Here is a 20661-nt window from a genome sequence, read left to right as displayed (position 1 = left end):
CGACGCTATCGGCCTTGTATTATCGATGCGTATTAATCGGCGATATATAATAGGTCGGGGCGATAGGGTGTGGGCCGGGTCCACCGTCGGTGGCCCGCCCGCCCCGATATACAATATATATATATATATATATATATATATATATATATATATATATATATATATATATATATAGATATATATATCTATATTTATATATATATATATGCAGAGGGTTTGGCGGGGTGATGGAGGGTTCAGCGGGGGTTATGGCCGTCGACCTTAAAATGCCCATGTTTGTTTAATATGTGATGGAGGAGGGTTCGGTGGGGGTTATGGCCGCTGACCTGAAAATATATATTGTCTTTTGTTTTTTTATGGGGGATTTTTAATATTAATTAATTTTTTTCTTTTTGTAGGGATAAGGAACCAATGAAAGAACGCCAAGTGTCAATTCTTGATGGGTTTCCATGTGGGTCCCACGTGCTTATTGGGATACCATGTGGCACACTGTGGGCCCCTCTTTTCCCCTGTCATGTAAAACTTTGAAGAGCTCTATCTTTCTCATATGAGCTTGGTTTGATGAACTGTTTGCACTTTCGTGATCAAGACGACAAGATCTACGCTCTGGTCCTGGGTCGAAGTCATTCTGAGCACTTTTATTTTTGAGCGTTCATAAGCCCTCTTTTGTCTTGTGTGCCTCTCTGGAGCCACCTGGATCATGAAGGCTGACCATTTCTATAAGTCTGGTGCAAAATTGAAATAACCCTTCAGAATGTGTAACACACAGGATTAATGATTGCCAATCCAGAAGGATGAGACTTATATATATATATTCAACGAATTCTATCTCATGACTTCATGTCCTAGACTCCATCTTCGAAAATTTTGAAATGTCCATCCTTAGAACAATGAAGATCATCGCAGTTCTATAACAAAATGATCTAACAAAAACCCTTGGTCTCAAAACAAATAAAAAAAACTAATACTATACTTTTTCGTTGATTTTAGATACGTCTTTTAGACAAGGTAAGTTGCCTTTATCAACATAGGTTAACAACAAGCTTTAAAATTTTAGAAAATGCTTGAAGCCTTTTTTCCATAGTAGCTCTGTGAGTTTCCTGTGCCACAAACTCATTGAGAGCAGTTCCATTACTCCTAGGATCTATGGGTTACCAAAGATTCACATAGAAGGGGCCCCTCTGAGGCCTATTATCAACACCATTTGTGGTCTGACCTACCTTCTAGCTAAGTTCCTTGGCCTTAAACTTAAGCCCCTAGTTGGCCGCACTGAGTCCTTTGTGAAAGACTCTGCATCCTTCATTAAGGAGCTTAATGATATTAATCTTAACCCTGAGGAAATTCTCGTCAGCTTTGATGTGGTCTCCCTTTATACTTGCATCCCTATAAAGGAGGCCTTGGAAGTGATCTATCGCCTGACAGATCCCAATACCGCGCATATAGTTGAGATTTGTCTCACTTCCACTTTCTTTTGTTTCGAGGGTGAGTTCTTTGAACAGACCTGTGGTTTTGCCATGGGCTCCCCCCTTTCCCCTATTGTTGCGAATCTTTCTATGGAAGATTTCGAAGCCAAAGCTTTAACCTCAGCTCGTCTCCTTCCCAAGCTATGGAAAAGATATGTAGATGACACTAATGTCATCTGGTCCCATGGCCAAGAGGAGCTGGATCTCTTCTTTGATCACCTCAATTGTTAGTCCTCTGCCATTAAGTTCACCATGGAAAAAGAAGTCAATGGTTGCCTCCCTTTCCTGGATATTCCTATATCTAAGAATAAGGACTGCTCACTCTCCCACTCTGTGTTCCGGAAGAAAATGCATACTGAGCAGTATCTTCATGCCGGTTCCCATCATTTCCCTGCTCAAAAGATGGGTGTTCTTAACACCCTCGCTACTCGTGCCCTTAGAATTTCTGATAATGAGAGCTTTGATAAGGAGAGATCCCATCTCCTTAATGTCTTTTTAGAGAATGGCTATAGTAGGTGCCTAGGTCAGAAGGATTTCCTTAAAGCCTCTAAAAATGCGTTAATTAGAAAGGAACCGAAGGAGCGCCGACTAGGTGTCCATCTTCCCTATGTCCAAGGAACCACTGACAAGATTGCTAGGATCCTTAAGAGGTATGATATTCCCTCAAACTTTAGGCCCCTCAACACCATTCATAAATCCCTCTGATCGGTGAAAGATCCCGTTGACCCTAAGGACATGAAGGGGGTCTACTTGATCCCTTGTTCTTGTGGGACCCCCTATATCGAGGAAACAGGGCGCTCCATCCATCAGAGGATCAACGAACATGTAGCTGAATTAAGACATGGGAGAACCAAGTCTTCAGTGTTAGCAGAGCATGCGGAAAAGATCAAGCATCAGGTTTGTATAGATGAGGCCAAGGTTGTCGCCAAAGTTGCTCAGTTCCATCATCGTAAATTCAGGGAAGCTATTGAGATTGAAAGAAGGCCTAACAATCTCAATAGAGATGACGGCTGGAAGATCAGTAGCTATTGGATCCCTGCCATTTCGTCCTAGTTTTCCTTTCCTTTCCGTTCCCCCCCCCCCCCCCCCCACCCCCCCTTTTTATCCTTTTCAAGCTTTCATTGTTCCCCCTGGAGCCTTCCTTCCTCATAGGGTTTATCCTTCTTGCTATGTGTTTTTTAATGGTCTTTTTTCCTATCCTTCTCCTTCTTTTTATTTTGTGACGCTCTTTCTATTTATTTTTCCTGATAGATATTAATAAATATAATATTCTTTATTTATTAAATAATCCCCTCCCCCCCAACTTTTTTTTTTTAAGATATATTTATTTTATTATTATTATTATTTTACCATTTTTTTAATTTTTAATTTTTATTTAATTTTTTAATTTTTATTATTTTTATTATTATTATTTAATTTTTTATTATCTATATATATATATATATATTTTAATTTATTATTTATTATTTATTTATTTATTTATTTTTTTTTTTTTTCGGATATATTCATTTATTTATTATTGTTATCTATTTAATTTTTAATTAATTAATTAAATTTATTTATTTATTTTTCAACTAAATTTAACCTTTACCAGCTATGTTCTTAATTAAGTTATTTTATTTATTTATATATTTATGTATTTTTATTTATTTATTTATTTTTAACTTATTATTGTCTCATTCTAATATATATTTATTCTAACTAACTAATATCTTAAAATTACCTTATATATATTTATATTAAAAGAAAAGTCTTCCCTATAACTAAATCCCATTTAAATTACAAATAACTTATAATTTTTAATTATTAAATGATACCTTTTTAACTAACTATTAACTTAAACACCAATTAAAATTATTTTATTTATTTATTTTTTAAAGGTATGGTCAACAAATATAACTAACTTCCTTTAAGTTATGAAAATGACTTTATGACTTTGGTCCCTAAGTCAAAATTAGCCGTTGGTCAAGATAGTCGTTGGAGGCTCTGCTCATACTATTTAACATGCAAAGCTGGATCTGTTTCTTCAACTTGTCTTGATGATGAACCACACTGGTTGGTTCAAAACACGTCGACAAAGGTCTTTTTACATGTGATTTACGCCGAAGTTCTTCTTATAAACCTAACTATAATCGGATCATCCTTAAGTCTTCCTCCACAAGGATGAATTTATTTTAGAGACTATATTCCAATTCATATCTTTTGGAGGACAAATTCCTTCGTTGAATAATGAATAAGACCACAAAGAATGGATATGTGTTCAAATCAGTTTTAGAAAGAGCTCCAAAATTCTGAACACTGCAAAAATAGTCACACCTCTGCTATTGCCTTGTCTAAGGTTTGAATTAGTCCAAATTTATCAAACAAGAAGAGATATGGCCGTGGAGAAATAAGAGGTTCTATACAATGAAGAGCACTTGCAAGGATTTAAGGAAAAACATAATATCAAAACCATTATCCCAAAAAAAAACAAAAAACCCTCTCATCTGATGCAGTGATGCTCCATAAGGGCCACAATTGAATTGTGGAGGAAAAAATGCCAAGTTGTATGTTATGGAGAGAAATTACACTTTGTTTTTATAGAGGCTGAGTAAACCTTCGAAGGAGAAGGACGCCCTTTACTAGGAGGAAAAAGGAAATTTAAAATTTAAAATTAATTTGGAGGCAGAACCCAAAATTAAATTGAGACTAACCTCCAACATTTTAAATTTGAACTAATTTATTTAATTTCAACTTTGAAGTTTGGAGCCAAGATTTTTGTTCCAAATTTTTGGACCATATATCCTTAATTAGTTAAATTTGATAATTAATTTTGCCTCTTCAACAAAGCATCCGTCTTTTTCACATCATCCAACCAATAATGTGATGACACATCATCACTTGTTTGGGGCTTTTGACCATATTAAGCAAGGGGATTCAACTTTAATCAAGCATATCTCTCAAAATGTGAAGAGCCACAAAGCGCTCCACATATCACTAGAATCAATATGATGAGGAGAATCCAATGGTGAGGGTATCCAAGGCAAATTCATTGACCTACATCTTCACAATCCCAAATAAATGTAGGGTGTGCTCATATTCCAAGGGATCCAAACCCTAGATCTAGGGTTTCATCAATGCATCATCTCATCCATGCATGACAACATATTGAGGACATCAATGATTATATCCTGAACCTGCTTTGACGTCAATGATAACATATTCAACAATATCCCCCTTTGTCATTGATGCTAACACACTGATCATCACTTGGCATGCTACATAACCTCTCCTTGACTCCATGTTTATTTTATTCATTTCTTTCCAATATTCTCTTCCCTTTTGACATCAATGAAAAATTGTGGCTAACATGTCCTTCTCATTGTGATATCTTAATTTGACATAAACTACCCTTGACAATGTGGTCTCTTACTACATCATTTCCCTTATTAAACAAGCTCCCCCTAATAGTGTGATTTATTTCTACATCATCTCTTCCGTCACACAGGCTACCCCTGACAATGTGCTTTCTTGTTGCATCATTTCTTCCATTACACAATCTCCCCTTGACAATAATCTTTCCTGCTACATCATATCTTCCAACTGAGCAGTAATTTATTGTGAATTCTATTTTCTCTGCTAGACCTTGGTGGTCTTTTCTCCTTTCTTGGTGAATGCCTTTCCTTCCTAGTTTTGTGAGGTCCACTTTAACATGATTCTGTAATCTCGTGCAAGATGGCCAAAGTTATGACATAGGTGGCACTCTACATTTGGTATGAATATGGAGCAAAGGTGTTGTAAATTTTGTGTATCATAGGCATATGTGAATTTGTCTTTTCTTCTAGGAAATATGCCTCTAGGTAATTGATAAAAATCCCTATCATTACTCTTGATATATTCCTTGCAATCTATATCTTTATGTCCATAGTTAGAACATGCATAAAAATAACTATGAAATGTGCCTGCATACCTGGGTGTGTAGGGTGATGATTTTCTAAAGATGTATCGCTCTTGAGAATTTATTTAATGCTCTCCACTTCTAAATGATATTTTATTATTTGGTGTCTTGAATGCATCATATTGACTCTTTGAGGCATTAATCTTTCATCTTCTGGTGTTGGTTAACTTGTGAAAAACTTTTACTTTGGGATTATCTTCATATTAGGCATGAGGCTTCTTTTATTCTTTGACATGTGGATTCTCTTCATCTTGGGAGTGAGGATTCTCTTCACGAGGCTTCTTTTGTTCTTTTACATGTGACTTCTCTTCATCATTGGATTTTTCATCCTTGTGACATGAAGACTCATCAACATTTCTAAGAACTGTCTTGATAAGTGGTGATGTTTGACAGTTGAGAGTATCATCCAAGACCCGCAAGCTCCTCCAAGTTATTTATCTTGCTTGTTCCATTTATTTGGCCTTTCCTTTTCCTTGAGCTGGCTTTTCAAGGTGCTTTCCTTATTGTTTTACTCTTACAACATGCTTTGGATATGATCCAATTCCTTATTTGCTTCATCAAGTTCATGATCCTTTTCTGGCATTTGTTGGTTATCAATTTGAAGGTGGCTTATTTTAACCATGACTAATCTGAAGACCTCACATATCTATGAATTCTTGGTCTTCAGTTCTTCATGTTCTAAATGAAGACATTATACAAGCCTTTGAACCTATCCTTGTCCCATTTTAATTAATCAATTTTTCCTTTGAGGGAATTAACATATTCTTTGCGATCAATATCCATCTTATCTTCAATTGCAAGCTCTACCAATCAACTTTGAATGCTACAAATATATCTTAAGGTGGTTAAGCCTCCAAAGAAGGATCCTCTCTGATACCAACAATTGGAAATACAGAGAGGTGAGTGAATCAAAATTTCCCTCTTTTTACACAATTGGTTATATTCCTTTAAGTATTCATAGGATCAATCATTTAATAAGCATTCATAAAACCATAAAATCAATGAAAACACATAATATATCTCTCAATAATTTCTTCATTATGTATGGTTACATACAATTTACCAAATTAATTGGAAGGAATTACAAAAATCTCCAAGGGTTTTACTAGCAAGGACTGGAAGAAAGTTAATGCTCCCTGAATGAGTTTGGGCTCTTATATTGGGTATATTGACCCAAATACAATATGGTCCACATATGATACTATCACAAGACGTTTCACTTCACTTCTACCAATGTTCATTACCACTCTTGCTGTCACTACTGCTACTGTCACTCCCACACTTGTCACCACTGCTACTACTGTCTTGCTGCCACTCTTGCTATTGCTACTACTACACCTCACTGCTACCTCTATCCACTCCTACTACTGCTACTATCCGCTGTCACTCCTACTAGTACACTTCAATCCTGGCACTGTGCGCTGCCACTCCTACTATTGCTGCTGTCCACTATCAATCTTGCTGCCATTTCTTTTTTCCACTTCAACTCAACACTTTGCTAGACATTGAATTGGTCATTGAATGATTCAAGAAGAGCACGAGTAAAAATGTCATGCATCATGCTATCATAATCCATATATCATTTACATGCATCACACTATTATAAGTCAATATCATAGAGCCACTGCCGTGCATATAAGCACAAATGTCACCATCATTTTCATATAGTCACTTCCATGCATCATACAGCCATGAGTTACATGTTATGTATGTGCAATGTGTATCAATAAGCTTGAATCACTATCAAAAGGCCAATCATGTCAATCATAATTGTTAATAATTTGGTCACAAGGTTATGCATAGTCGCCATATAACTCCACTGCACTATCACATGTAGGATTCTAATTTCCTGTCAACGTGTCACTGTCAATCATGAACTACAACCAAGCATGTATATTTGAAGATACCTGAAGATGTATTCCATCTTCTCTTTAATTGTCCACAATGTCTGTTGGAGATGAATATTTAGGATTTATGCTTGTATTACTCACAGGCCTATATCAATTTGGAGTGGCAACCAGTTTGGTTATACATCAACTTCAAGAGTTATCAAATAACATGTTTTAGAGGTAAGAAACTTGTTCCTTGAGTAGGTTGATATAAATATTGGATGCTCAATCCAAACTGCTGATGTATCTTACTATTATACAACTGAAAAAACTTTCATCATGATGTAGAAATTAGGTTGTAGATTTGCAACTGCTCATGAAGTTTTAATCAAAATCACAAGACAAAAATATACTCTACTACTTCAAGGAAAGTAATTCACAATCTAGAACAAATTATTTTGACATGCAATAAGAAATAACACACATGCAACAAGTATTTTTCTCAGGGCAAGAAAACTACTAAAAACCCCAATGACTGCTTGCATTAAATCATAATAATAGAGATGTATTGCAATTGCTTTTCTCAATTGAGAATGACCTGCAAGTGCATAACCTATCTCTCTGCTCACTCAGGGGCTCTGAACCAGACTTAGTCAAAATTTTCCTTTTCTTGAGCTCCTATTTCCTTGCATTGTTCCTTGAGGAATTAGGCTCCTATTATTTAGGAAATTCCTCAAATTTAATTGCATAATTCCTTAGGCTAATCATCTAATTGCATTCAACACATATACACTCAAGAATAGTCTACAAATGATGTTACACTACCTTGGAATCTCCACTAATACTAGGAGCTCAAATTATCTACATGCACTAGCTATTTTGGGTTGATTGATCAGTTAACTAGATGATCACTAAGTTTGAATGAAGTCCCATTGCACAAAATGACCCTCCACTAATTCCTCCAACAGTTGGAACTAGTTTAACTAAGAAAACATTAAATAATTGACCTTGATTGCTAAAAATTAGCAATCAAACATGCTTAACTGAACTCTAACTCCTCCAACTCTAATTTACTGAGTAAACTAGGTGACACAAGCCATGTCACATAAGTTAACATCATCCAAGTTCTTTGTTGATGTGGAAATTCAGTTTTTCTTAGTTTAATCAAGGAAAAATCAAATTGAGAATTTCTTATTTTTATTTTCAACACTCCCTCTCAAAAAGAAAGGGATTATCAACCACCCTATTCTACACTGTGAAGCTAGAAATTCCCTCTTGATAAGGCCTTTGTCAAAATTTCAGCATCTTGTTCCTCTATTAGAATGTACTGCAACAAGACTATCTACCTCTGCACAATATCGTGCAAATGGTGATACTATATATCTATATACTTGGATCGATCGTAAAAAATAATATTTTCAAAGAGATTGATACAACTCTAACTATTACAGTAGATCCCAATTAGGTCCATCATCTGACCAAACAATCCAACAAGTATCTTTCTCATCCATATCACCTCGCATGCTACTTGACTAGCATCCATGTATTCTGCTTCTGCCAAGTTGAGTGCCACAGATCTTTGCTTCCTGCTATACCAAGAAACCATTGTGGACCCAACACTGAAAATTCCATCTGATGTACTCTTTTAGTTTGATGAACTCCTTGCCCAATCTGCACCTGTAAAGCCACATAACTTCACTCCCTCTTATTGAAATATGTAACTAGGTTTGGTCTTCATAATGACATGAGTAATTATGATTTTATTTAATGAAAGGAAGAAAAATAAATTTTATTATTGTAAGACTTGAGGCATGTGTTTCATGCTCAAGAGAATTTATTTTGGTAGGTTAAAGCACCCATTGAGTGCTTCTAGGTTTTTTATAAAGTCATTGATTCATTTTCATGTATGAATGACCCTTTTGGGCATGTTACATACTGTAAAGAAAATTATTTGAGTCAAAATACCCTTCAAGGCCAAGTTAATCATGCAAGCATTAAGTCAACCTAATGGAGCGACAAGTTGATCTAAGAACATGTCAAGTCAGCCTAATAGGAGGCACAAGGAAGTCTATATATAGGGAAAGCAACCTCATTTTGAGGAGACAACACCACTTACACAAGTTCGATCATAGAGACAAAAGGAAGTGTGAAGAAGAGAGTATCTAAGGGAGGAGAAGAAGTCAAAGTTTTGGGTTTTGTTTTGGGATACTTCTCTCCACACGTGTGAATGAATGAGGGAACATTTTTTTGTAGTGAAGTTGAGTTGCAGAAGTGAAGTTAGGTCACCAAGAAGAGTTTTTCTGGAAGTTGAATTCTCTAGGAGAGATAATATACCTAAGAGAAGAAGAGAAGTTGTAGTTTCTAGGCAAAATCAAAGTTGTAGTTGCAGTTTCTAGTTGCAGTCGATGTTGCAGTTTCTGGGCAAGTCGAAGGTGCAGTCGCAAGATAGGTCAAAGTTGCTGGAAAGAGGAACTACTCAAATAAGGAGCATTGACTTGGCCTTGGAAGGGTTCTTGGTCAAGGGTCTAGGTCTTAGAATTCATCAATTGAATATTCTATAAGAAGACTAATTTGTTGGGTTTTCCTCTCAAGCTTGGAGATGTTTTGGCCCTAACTAATCACCTAAATCATGTGTCCTTTGTCTCATTGTTATTTATGGTTTGGTAGCTATTTGATGAATAAGAACCCATAATAATAATCAAGTACAAGAAAAATCTAATTTAGAAAAAGTAAAAGGTCCTCACAAGCAATTACCATTACAAGAGAAACCATCTAATCTCTATGCCCTAGATTTCTCAACCTGTATTAGAAGGAAGGTAACAATTCAAGGAGGGGCATCTAAATAAAGGACACTCAAGGGTCAAAGTTTGAGAAAATTATCAAGGACATGAAAAGGATTCCCTCATCTCCAAGTCCTTTTAAGGACAAGGATCACATCATCATCTTGAAGAAAGTCAAAAACCTAGTTTGATCAAAGGAGAATTCTTGGGATCCACACTCAATCATCACCTCAAATAAGGATATCTCAAAGACCCTATATCTACTCAAGAAAGGAAGGAATTGGATTTGAAACATCTTTAAGACTACTCATCCAAGAGTAGCTAATACAAAGGCGTTGTCATCAATCTCCCTCTCTTTGAGGCAAATGATTTAATCTCAAAAGAAAATCCTTAACCTTGAAGAAGATCATCCAGGGAGCATTAAGACATCATCAAGAAGTCATCAATCATGATCAACAAAGGGATCATGTTGAAAAGCTCACCTTCCCCTGAAAATTAGGTATCTTTATTCCTATAAATAAATTTAATAAAATAAATTCATTTTGCAAGGAGATCAACAAGTTGGTTGGGTCATCAAACTTCCTTGCATGGAAAAGGAGGATAGAATTAGTCCTCAAGCAAAATGAATTTATTGATCATGTCAATGGAAAAGTATCAAACCATCTAAAGGGAAATCACTATCTAAATATATTAAAAAGTATCTAATGGCTCAAAGTATTTTTATAGAATCCATCAAGGATTCCCTCATCCCATATGTAGTAGAGTTGGAGACATCAAAAGAGATAGATGATAAGCTAGTAGAACTATTCTTTGAAAGCATGACATGAAAAATCATATCCCTAAGATTTGATCTATACAAATTGAAAGCAAAGGATGAAGGGATATCTACATGTCTCATAAAAGCATCTCAAATAAGGAATAAAATTCAAGATCTCGAAGAGATGATATCTAATAAAGAAATGATTACCATTAACATATATTTCATTATAATTGGAATTAAGTAGTGGATCTAGAGATTCAAAATAACCAAAAAAATAAATTCTAGTGATGTCCTTGTAATAAAATTTTTCCAATTTTAATGAAATATGTGTTCATTGTTTTAAATGATGTTGGCATGTTGGGGCCTGACACAGGTTCAGATGTGATTTAGCCAAACAAATCCTACTACTACTAGCCCTTTCAGCAACAGTCTGCAGAGTGCGGACTGACGTCTCACCCAAAGTAGTATGGGAAGGTGCTAGAACCAGGTTTCCGCACCCTGGGGATGTCTGATGGCTTCAAGTGGTCCACGGTTTGACCTTGTTCACATGTCGCTACGTGCACTTACCCATACCTCGCAGCTTGAGATGCTGCCTTCGTGCAGCTCTATTCGGGGGCCAAACAATTTTATTACCCAAGTCCTTACTAATATCATGATACTAGTTGATTAACTTAGCTTATTTGTATGCTTTCAATTATACTTAACAATATTCACCATTCATACAAGTGCGCGTAGTAAATAAACAGTATAATTTCAAATGAGATCAAACATGTAATAATTCAGAACAGATGCACAAAATTTGTAACAAAACCTTTCTTTATTAATCTTTTCTTCGGTTACAGACTCAACTCTACCCTGCGCACTCAACTGCAGGGGTCCACGCACTCAGCTGCGAACTCTACTAGGCCTCTGCGCACTCAGCTGCAGAGCGTCTTCCTACTACTACGACCCAAGACACACTTAGATTTCTTCTGCTATGCTCAACTATCTTATTCTATCCATTCTATTCTATCATGATCTGATCTCTTTACAACTTACAACCTCGCTCTATTTATACAATCCCTATGGTCCGCGGACCATGGGTAGGCTGACATTACATTAAAACTTAGGGCGGACAACCCTATGACTCTAACATACATTCCATGCCCGCAATTCGTGGGGCTTTACAATAATATTACTCAAAACTTGGGCTTTGAGCCCCAAAACATACTGTGGGGGGATTCCATGCCCAACATGTCCCTAACAAACATCATGACTTGCCCTCGAGCCACTCTGTCTACGCAACAATCTTGGTGCAGAGCCCCCCCAACTATTCTCGAATGGTCCTGATGTCAGCAACGCATTGAGCTTATGCTTGCTGAACCTGCTGCATCCTCTGTTCTGAGACCTCAGTGGCCGCATTGTTTCCTTACATTGGTAACCGACATCTGCAGCATAGGTTTATAGTCCCGCGCCCTTGTTTGGATCCTTGGGTAGCAAAGACTTTGCTTTGGCTGGCTAGTTAGATAGCCATCCCACCCGTGTAGGGCTTCAAGCGGCTAACATTTACATTACCTAGGAAGGGTTCCCCATTTAGTTTGACTAGTTGGACTGCGCCTTCGTCTGTGACCTCCTTAACCACGTATGGTCCCAGCCAATGCATTCTGAATTTTCCCGAAATTTTTTCAAACTTACTGTCATACAGCAGCACTAAGTCATTTACCTTGAAGGTGCACAACTTGATATGGAGGTCGTGCCAGGATTTTTCATGCTGCTTTTGTACTTGCTGATGAAATCTAGCCAAAAACCATTCTTCCTCAAGTTCTTCTAATTGCGCGAGCCATTCCTCCAGAGCTTCGCGGTTCGTCATTCCTATGAGAACTGCTATTTGTAGACTAGGTATGATATATTTCATCGACATGACAACTTCCACGCCGTAAACTAATCAGAAGGGTGTCTGTCCCATCAGATTCTTGCATGTTGTCCTGTAAGCCCATAGTACGACGGGTACGCATAGGTCCCAATCATTTCGCTGTGCATTGCACACTTTGGTCAGCGCAGTCTCCAGTATTTTATTGAAAGCTTCTACAATCCCATTGGCTTGTGGGTGGTATGGTGTACTTTGATGATGATACACCTGAAATTCTTCTGTGAGTGCGCTGATTGTTTCGTTTAGGAAATGTGTTCCGCGATCACTCATTAAGATTTTCAAACAAGCAAAGCGGGTTAACACGTTTTTCAAAAAAAACTTCGTAGTCGTAGTGGCCATGTAGTCTTTGACCAGTTGCGCTTCCACCCATCGTGTCAGATACTCCGTTTCAGTGATGATGTAGTGCGTACCCGTCTTTCCCTGAGGTTTGATTGGTCCCACAAAGTCGATTGCCCATTTTTTGAACGACTGCAGTGTCATTTGTGGATTTAATGACATCTCATCCCTCTGCGATGGTTTTCCAGTCCTTTGACATATATCGCAGGCCTTATAGTGTGCTTTCGAATCCTGGTGTAGGGTTGGCCACAACAGCCCTACACGGAGAATCTTTTGTGCAGTTGCTCATCTTGCATAGTGTCCTCTTGCAGTGCCCCCATGTGCTTCCACGAGTATCTAACTTCGTTCAAATTCAGGTACATATCTTTGCAATATCTCATCATTTCACATTTTGTATAGGTGCCCCGCGATGATAGAAAAATCCATTGCGCGCACCACCAATTCCTTCTTCTAATGGAAGAAGTATTCCTTCTGCGCAGTCCCTATTGCTAGAAAATGGATTATATCTTAGAAGTGCCAGTCTGCGACGCACACCGCAAAGAGTTGTGCATCAGGTAATCCTTCCTCCAGATTAGTGGGTTCCTTGCCCATCTCAATGCACGATAAATGATCTGGTCCTATGTTCAGGCGGCCCGACTTTACTAAAACCTCAAAATCATATTCCTGAAACAATAAGAGCCACTTGCATATGCGGCCCCCTAACACAGGCTTATTGACAAGGTATTTCAACGTGGAATGATTGGTATACATTTTGAAATGTCCTCCAAGCAAATAGTGTCGGTATTTTTGGAGCACATACACCATCGCCAACCCCTCACACTCGGTGGTGGAATAGTTATTCTCTACTTTGGACAACCTTTGACTTGTAAATGCAATAGGGTGATCCAAGCCTTCCCGACCCTCTTATATGAGCACTTATCCCAATGTGATACATGACGCATCAACATGGACATGAAACTCCACATCCCATTCTGGGAATACTAGGATTGGAGCGGAGGCCAATTTGCCCTTTAGGACATCCGAAATTTTCATGCAATCGTCATTCTAGAAAAATGTAACATCATTTTTCAATAGTTTTTCCATTGGCTTGGTTATTTGGGCATAGCTTTTGATAAACCTTTTGTAGTACTCGGTGTGTCCCAAGGTAGCATGCAACTTTTTAACACTTTGCGGTGCTTCTAAATTTAGAATAATGGAAATATTCACAGGGTCCACCATCAGTCCCTGTTTGTAGACCACATGTCCCAACAGGTTTCCAAAGGGAATGAGGAATGTGCACTTCTTAAGGTTTAGCGCAATCTGGTGTTGTCAGCAAGTATCCAACATCAAGTGTAAGCTTGCTACATGAAGCTTAACTAATCCAAAGACAATCCAATCATCTAGATAGAACTTGTGGATGTATTCTTTGAATGCAGCAACAACAATGCGTGAAAAGATGGCTGGCGTGTTCTTCAATCCAAATGGCATAACGGTGTATTGAAAGCAGCCCCATTCTATTGTGAAGGTCGTTTTGCTCCTGTCTTCTGACATGATCTTGATTTGATGGTACCTTGAGAACCCATCTGTGAACGAGTATGCTTCCTGGCCGCAAAAATTTTCCAACACTTCATCTATGAACAGTGTCGGGAATGGGTCGTGTACACAGGCATTGTTAAGCTTCCTGAGGTCCACGCATATTCTTATTTCACCCTTCTTCTTCTTCTCCTGCACTACTATAGGACTCAACCAATCAGATTCTTCCACTGGCTCAATAATTCCGGCTGCGAGCATTTTGTATAATTCTTCACAAACCCTTTCCTTATATTTTTTATTCAAGCGGTAAGGCCTCCGCTTAACCGGCTTCGCGTCGGGTTTTAGGGTGATCTTCATCATCCCTAAGTCGCAAATGATCCCTTTTAAATCCGTAATTTTGGTTGGGAACAAGTCTTGGTATTCATGGAGTAACTCAGCGACCTTATCCACCGTGCAATCATCCCAATAGTCTCCAAGCATTGCATACTTTGGTTCCACCTCCGTTCCAATGTTTACCTGCTTTGTTTTTAGTGGCACGGTGACGTTGGGATCCTTAATCAATGGTCCTTGAACCTCGCGACAACCTTCCATTTCTGGAATGTTAATATTTCGTGGGTCCTCATCATCCTCCTCAACATTTACATTGCAACACTCCAGCATGTAGCTTAGCTGTGTCACCCATTCTAGCTGAAGGACTTCTATTGGCTCCTGGGGTATTTTGAAGATAGCTGCTTTTATTGCTTGTATTGCATCATCAACAGTATCCCACTAACGATCTTCCAATGTGAAAGTTAACAGAAATCCCTCACGCAAGATATCCCATTTTCTCATACCATGGCAGAGCTTTGTCTCGGTATACCAATTCATGGGTATGACATCCAGGATATGATAGAACAAATGCATGTATTCAAGCGATGGCTCTTCCCCGTAGACCTTGGTCCATTTCGGGAGGTGTGTATGTGGATAATCCCATCCATCATACTTGTTTGCTAGTCGCATCTGCTATTTCCCAAATTGTAGGCACATCATCCTTCTACATCCGTGCCAGTCCTCAAAGCTTCTCTGATGCATACCTCACTACCTTGTGGGCATAGCGTGCAATGCCCATTTCAAAGCATCGAACTGCTGCTGTTCTAGCACTGCGCTTTCAAATTTGTTCAAGAATTCATCCACCAATATCAACCCATCATACATAGGCAAATCCCTTACCTCTATTGTCACGTAGCGTAATGATCTTACCATCATGTTGCAGTTGAGTGTGGTTACCTTGTGTAACCGGTTCTACCATCATTCTGTTTCCTCATCCGAATTTGATGTGCAGGAGCTTTCGCGCTCCCACAAAATCTGGCTGTTTACTGTAGGATTCACCCAATCCTGTGCCCGAGAAGTTATCTTGTAGATACAGTCTAGCTCGTCGTCGCTTTCGTTGTCATGCACTAGCTCTGTGTAGCACGATCCTTCCGCAGGGTTTAAAGGTACCACTACGCGTAGTGACTTTTTCTCAAAAATCATTTTGCATTTCTTTAGATTTATCACTCCGTTCATATCAGTGGCCCAATCTATTCCCAGTAGCGAGGGATAGGGATTGCTGTCATCGGCAATATCTATCACTTTGAAATCTGCAAGCGGGCTCGCACCTTCGATGTCTACTGTTATCCCCTGCAATCTTCCCATCATAGGATCTTCCATTGGTTCTTCATTCGCAATTGAATAGGGGACCATTGCAACGTGGGCCTAACCATATGTTCCCATGTCTATTTTGGCAGTACATTCATGTCTAATCCTAGATTCAAAATTACTTGATCCATTTCATACTCCCCAATTTGCACAGTTAATCTCATTTCCCTTCCTCTTCGCGATGTATGTTTCCCGAGCTTTCAGACTATGCATGGTTCTCCTGACCCAACGCACCTAGTGATAAGTTCCTGCAGTCCTTTCACAACCTTGTTGTCACGTAGCAGCTTCATACATGTCTCTAAAAAGGTAGTTATCATTGAAGGATCCATCTCTGGCTCTAGTTGATCCTTACTACCTGAAGTGAAGGCCTCTGTGAAGCTCTTCTTTGCTTCCATGAATGTCTCTTTTGCGCACTCCAAATCAAATTCAGGTTCCTTTGTAGGAGCCTTGTGAACCCACGCACTTTCTTCAGGCTACTTACCTTTTTCATCTCCCATCGTGATACCACTTCGAAGCACAATGTTTACATTTGGGTCCTCTTTGCGCGGCTCAGACCTCATCATTTGTAGGTTCTGAGTCGGGGGAGGCTGGAGTACTCCTTTATCGTGCAACCTTGATATTAATGTAGGGCAGTCCTCTGTCTCATGATCAAATTGGGTACAATATAAACATGATTCTCTCATTGGATTTGTACAATCGCAGGCATAATGCCCTGGCCCTCCGCAATTGTAACAAATCAATTGTCTGCAACCTCTTCCTGGTCCCATTCCACCTCGACCTCATCTGTGCCCCTGAAACCAACGCGCGCCATCCCTGCATTTGGATCGAGGGCTCGCGTTTCGGTCTACACTCTATAGGTAGGAGTATGATCCATTATCATCTCATAACTTATGCAGGTGCGCTCATCATGGCCTACTAACCTGTAGAAAATACAGAACAATTGCTGGGACGTCTGCTTATACTTCTGTAATAGGTGACAATTATCTGTGGTGTGTTTTCCTCCTATCTGACAAATCGCGCACCATAATGTAGGCACCACGCTCGGTCTTGCTTGTGCTTCTGGTCTTAATGGCATTGGCCCTCCTCCCACCAAGTAGTTCACAAAGATTGGACAATGGTCCTTGTCATGCCCCTGGCCTTTGCATTTTATGCACCATACCTCCTCGCGCGCCTTTGGCCGAGTTGTCCTGTCCTGTTTCAAACTCTGTATTTCCACACATAAATTTTGTAGTTGTGCATGGGTTTATTGGACTCCCAGACTAGGATCTGTATTGGGGTCTCGTTCAGTCTCATCGCAATCTCCAAAGCTTTAGCCTGGGTGGATAGCTTCTGTTGTGACAACGCTGTCCTTAAATGCGGTGTTAGTGACGCTACAAACCATGCACGGTGCTGTCCATCCGTCAAGGTCATGTTGGCTTCGTGAATCATACTCTTCAGTCTCTAGTCCAGATCCCATGGGGTCTCACCTGGAAGCATCGTGATTTCCTTAAACCTGATAATCGATTGTGTCTCTGATTTTGGCCTGCTAAATTCCCTGTTTAGCGTGGCCTAGATATTTGCAATCCCTGCATTTGGATGGTCATTAGAATGCTTAATGTACCATGTTAGTGCGCGATCCTGTAATGCGCTTACCAACATTGCCTTCTTTATATTGTCATCCACAACTCCTTGTGCTTCCCATATAGTCTTTACTACAAACCAAAATTGGTCCAGATCTTCGTTCCCTACTCCTTTGAATACTGACAATTTTATCGCGCTTGCCATATTGAACTATGGTGGTGGAGGAGGTGGTGTGGGTGGAGATGGGGGTGACGATGGTGAAACTGGTGGTGGTGTAGGTGGAGATGGGGGTGACGATGGTGAAACTGGTGGTGGTGTAGGTGGAGATGGGGGTGACGATGGTGAAACTGGTGGTGGTGTAGGTGGGGGTGGTATGCACGGAACTCACTGCCTTATCAGACTGATCACGCTTCTCGGAGAAAATTTCGCGAGCTCTTCCTCACTTTCCCGTCACAGCGAAATCAAGGGGCTATTTTCTATCTCTCTGCTACCTTCGTTTCTATAGATCCTCCCACTTCATGTAGTCCCAAACATCAATTTATTCGCATAACCTTGTTTTCACACAATAGCATTTTAATCCAAGTGTTCGATGATTTAATGTACTTACCTCACGGTTCCTTGAGGAAGCGACGTTTCGCTTCACTGTAGCTGACAGTCGTATCTACTGCGAACTCAATGATAAATCCTCCTATAATTTGATCGAGCCAATGGTCCACAACGCGCGCGATCTTATCTTCTGATGCTTCTAGTCTGCGCACCAATTCTAGAGTCCACACAATCGGTTTATCGAGCCTACACCTTCCCTGACTGTCTGCTAGATTTGTGATCCACTCGTACAACTTAGAGGGGAAGGATGCAAAGAAAATTTCATGGATTTCCATATATAAGTAGTGCTCCAACCACTGTTCCTTTGATACTCGCAGATTCTTGTTTTCCTGCATCGTGAACTCGTGAATATTTCTGTCCAACCACCCTTCAATTTATTTCTTTGTTGGATTTTAGTGACACGACATTAGAAATCCCTTATGTAGATCCCGGTCCTGGCAACGGAACCATTTTTTGGCTTGTTGGGGCCTGGCCCAGGTTCAGAGGTGATTTAGCCAAACAAATCTCGGTACTACTAGCCCTTTCGACAACAGTCCACAGAGCGCAGACTGAGTTCTCACCCGAAGTAGTATGGGAGGGTGCTAGAACCAGGTTTCCACACCCTGGGGATGTCTGATGGCTTCAAGTGGTCTGCGGTTTGACCCTGTGTGCACGTTGCTATGCACACTTACCTATACCTCGCAACCAGAGATGCTGCCTTAGTGCAGCCCTATTCGGGGGCATAACAATCTTATTACCCAAGTCCTTATTAATAGCTTGATATTAGTTGATTAACCTAGCTTATTTGTATGCTTTCAATTATACTTAACAATATTCACCATTCATACAAGTGCGCACAGTAAATAAACAGTACAATTGCAAATGAGATCAAACATGTAATAATTTAGAACAGATGCACATTATTTGTAGCAAAACCATTCTTTATTAATCTTTTCTCTGGTTACAAACTCAACTCTACCTTACGCACTCAGCTGCAAGGGTGCGCGTACTCAGCTGCGGACTCTACTAGGCCTCTGCTCACTCAATTACAGAGCCTTTCCTACTACTACAACCCAAGACACACTTAGATTTCTTCTGCTATGCTATGCTATCTTATTCTATCCATTCTATTCTATCATAGTCTGATCTCTTTACAACTTAGAGCCTCGCTCTATTTATACAATCCCTATGGTCCATGGACGATGGGTAGGCTGACATTACATTCAAACTTAGGGTGGACAACCCTATGACTCTAACATACATTTGGCGCACGCAATTCGCGGGGATTTACAATAATATTACTCAAAAATTGGACTTTGAGCCCCAAAACATGCTATGGGGGGATTCCATGCCCAAAAAATGCTCTCATTGACGAACAAGGAAACCTTGTATCAAAGGCCTACGAAGAGGAGAAAGCTATACCATTCAATAATTTGTGGTCACTATGAAATATTTAACAAAACAAGTTGAAGGAAAAAGTGATATAGGATTAGATGAGAAAGGTCAAATATTTTCTATCATGTCAAGAAGCAAAGGGAAATTTGGAAAGTTTGGTCCTTAGAAAAAGAAAAAGAAAAATATGTCTCAGATCCAATGCTATGGATGTCAAGGATATGGGCTCTATAGGAGAGGCTGTCCTAAGATCAAGAAGTACAAAAAAAAGAAGAAGGGAAGAAGCCCATATCACCAAAGAAGTGGAAGAAGTTGAAAAGAAGAAATTCAAGGAGGAAGTAAAAAATCTATACTGTTATTGAAATAAGTTTTTCCTTACCTACTTCTTCTCAAGTTTATATTTTTTATTATAGAGAATAATTATCATGTTAGGAATCATTAGAATCATTATAGGATGCCTCATTTTAGGAGATGGCATCATAGAAGCATATGATTGAAAGTAAGAGATCATGACATCATCATAAAGAATTATGAAAAATAGTTGAAATAGAAGTCTATGGTTGTCACCTATTAAAGGATGTATCTCTTGGTAACCTCATTAGAAGCATAAGTAGTAGTTGTGGGAAAAAAAGAGTCATATACCATAGAGCTCATCAAACATTATTCAAAGGGAGCATTTAAAAGATGAGGATGATCAAGATCCTCCGTTGGAATCTTCATTGAAACGTTCACCTACTGGAAGAAGCATCTCACAGGGAATTCCAACTTGTATGGAATTCAGGGGATGATGGTATGATGTAAAAATAAGTGAAGTAGGTCAAGGGATTGAAGTTATTGCAATCAAGGAATGTGTTGAAGGAAGTCTAGATGACCTAAAGTAAGAAATGGGGTATGTATGCGCGCGCGCGCGCACACACACAC

This window comes from Pinus tabuliformis, chromosome 4_1, assembly GCF_031772625.1.
Source record: "Pinus tabuliformis cultivar Carrire ecotype Pingquan chromosome 4_1, CPIR1, whole genome shotgun sequence".
NCBI classification, from domain to species: Eukaryota; Viridiplantae; Streptophyta; class Pinopsida; order Pinales; family Pinaceae; genus Pinus; species Pinus tabuliformis.
The sequence above is the reverse complement of the archived record's forward strand: the minus strand, read 5'-3'. Positions refer to the sequence as shown.